This window comes from Eutrigla gurnardus, assembly GCF_963514095.1.
Source record: "Eutrigla gurnardus genome assembly, chromosome: 13".
NCBI classification, from domain to species: Eukaryota; Metazoa; Chordata; class Actinopteri; order Perciformes; family Triglidae; genus Eutrigla; species Eutrigla gurnardus.
Window position 1 is genome coordinate 24,350,242 of NC_139936.1, and position 2,454 is coordinate 24,352,695.

At 52.0% G+C, this 2,454-nt stretch overlaps 1 long non-coding RNA gene across 2 annotated transcripts; it reads left to right on the forward strand.

Annotated features, from left to right (window-relative positions):
* Window positions 1–1,039: 1,039 nt before the first annotated feature.
* Window positions 1,040–2,193, forward strand: LOC311022688. Of its 2 annotated transcripts, XR_014598136.1 has the most exons (4): window positions 1,040–1,224; window positions 1,304–1,381; window positions 1,459–1,530; window positions 1,991–2,193. It is a non-coding gene; the product is annotated as an uncharacterized lncRNA (long non-coding RNA). The 2 variants fall into 2 exon arrangements; XR_014598135.1 differs by having other exon boundaries at window positions 1,459–2,193.
* Window positions 2,194–2,454: the final 261 nt, after the last annotated feature.

Sequence of the window (2,454 nt, forward strand, 5' to 3'; positions counted from 1 at the left end):
CAATGCGAGCGGTTTAACCGCACTTTGCATAACCTCCTCCGTACCCTTCCAGTCTCCCGGAAACGGGATTGGGCCGCCTGTTTGCCACAGGTGCTGTACTGTTATAATACGACCCCTCATCAGGGCACAGGCAAGTCCCCTTTCTTCCTCCTATTCGGACAGGAGCCTCGTCTTCCAGTTGACTTTCTCCTGGGACGCGTCCAGGATCCAATACCAGGCCAGGTGCAGGACTGGGTGGCTGAGCACCAAGCGAGACTCCACGTTGCTTTTGAGGGTGCCCGTGAAAGGATGTTGGTTGCTGCTGGCCGACGGAAAGAGCGCCATGATCAGCAGGTCCGGGAGGCACCTTTGGTGGTGGGCCAGCTAATCTACTTGAAGGACCACAGTGTTAGGGGGCGCCAGAAAATACAAGATCTCTGGAGCTCGGTGATCCATCAGGTTGTGAAAGCCCCTGCTGGTGAAGGAGCAGTTTATACTGTTGCTCCGGTAAATGACCTGCATAAGGTTCGGAATGTGCATCGGGGAATGCTGAAGGCTGCAATTCAGCCTGAAGTTGCCGACCCCCCACCAGACAGATCCCCTCCACCGGCCCTGGCAGCAACGGATGGCGAGTCTTCCAGTGACAGCGAACTGTGGTTCTTGGTTTCTAAATCACCCTGCCCGCCACCTGCAGCTGCCCCGGGTGCCGCTTGTCCTACAGGCCTTCCCATTGTGACCCCTAGGCTGGTCAGTTTTCTTCCGACAACATCTTCAGCACCTGAGCGGGCCGCACCACCGGCCTTATTGTTGTCCCCAACTAACCAGCCAAGTACTGGTCAGCAGGCATTGCGTAGAACAGCTCGCTCTACTGCTGGCCAGCACTCTAATGTCAATCATCTCCCTCAGCCGGTTAGCCATCAAAACACTGCTGGCAGAGGCCCAGACCTTGTGTCTAACGCCCAGGTTGCCATTTTCCGGCCTTGGAGTTAGTTTCCTTTAGGTTCTCTGTCCATCGTCGGGCCGACGATGCGAAAAAAAGGGGGGTAGATGTGACAGGTCGTTTCCTTTCCTGCCACTATATGGCACTGTGCCAACTAGTTGGGCACCCTGAATGAGGGGCGGTACGACACACCCCTACATATAGAGGTGCAGACACACCTGTCTCTCGTTTCCTTCTGTGGCTGCAGCCTGTCCTTCGCTGTGGTTCGGCGTGGCTGTTGCGGGCTTACATTCCTCCTCATCTAGGTAATGCTCTTTGCCAGTCCTCTGTTGTGCATTTGTGTGTAAATGGGCATTGTGATGACGCGATCTCCGCTCTTTGCAGCCAAGCGGCCGCTGGGGCTGTGGGAGACGAGGCGCTCCGCCGGAGGCCCTCCCGGGATGCGCTCACCTGTTCCTCTCAGTAAGTTAGCAATTGTCTGCCATCCAGCGGCTCTGTCGCTCAGTTCCCAGCTTAATATTCGTTGTGTTCTGGTGTAGCTGAGTGATTGACCCGCAGCACGAGCCGTTGTCCCTCCGTCGCTCTGGGCGTCACTGTAGCGTCGCGTCGTGGTATGTACAAATTCATTTTCTAGAGATGTCGATTTTAATGTGTTTTAATGTGTTTGCTAAATTATAGTGGTGTGCCTTCTTGTAGAGGCCGTGGTGAATGGTTGGTCTGTGTCCAGCCACCCCTCCTGAAGATCCACGCTGCTGTTTTGGCTCTATTACATTGACGGACGTTCCTTTTTTTTCACTGCTGATTTTCCGTTTGTTAATCAGCTGTGTGGCTGTCCCATGAATGTGTCCTAACGAGCTGGTCAGTTGAGCGCTTTTGGCGTGGTCACTACAAAGCTGCCCACATTTAAAGGGGCACTCCACTGTGTTCATTGATTTGTGCTTTAGTAATTAGTTTCCATTTTTGTGAGTTCATGTTGGTGTATTTCTGTGTTTTTGTTTTCATTGTTTTGTCGCACCAGCCTTGTGTTGCACCCGGTTGCATGTTTTAACTTGTTTTGTGTGTTTTGGTTAGGTGCTGTGGTCCAAGGCGGCAGTTCCGTCCCTGGTGGTGGTCCCCCTTCACGAGTGTCCAGTGTGTGTGTGTGAGTGTTGTTGCACAGGTGTTTAATTTACAGACCTCCATATTTTTGGTTTGGTCCTGCCGCCAGTAGACTACCGTCCTGCTTTTTGATCTGTTATTGTAGGGTGTAATGTTATGCAACTGGTGTGTGCGTGCGTGTGTGGTGTGTGCGTGTGTGTGTGCGTGTGTGTGTGCGTGTGTGTAGTGTGTGTGTGTGTGTGTGTGTGTGTGGGTGAGGGAGTGAAGTTTTGATTATTTTGCTGATTGACATATGTTAAATAAAGTGTTTTTTTAATTTGAAAACCGTCTCTTGCCCCTGCAACTTTAACTCCTTAACCATCATGCCACACAGTGCAACACATCTTCTTCGCATAGAGTTTATCAGATTGTCAATTGTGGCCTGTGGAATGTTGGTC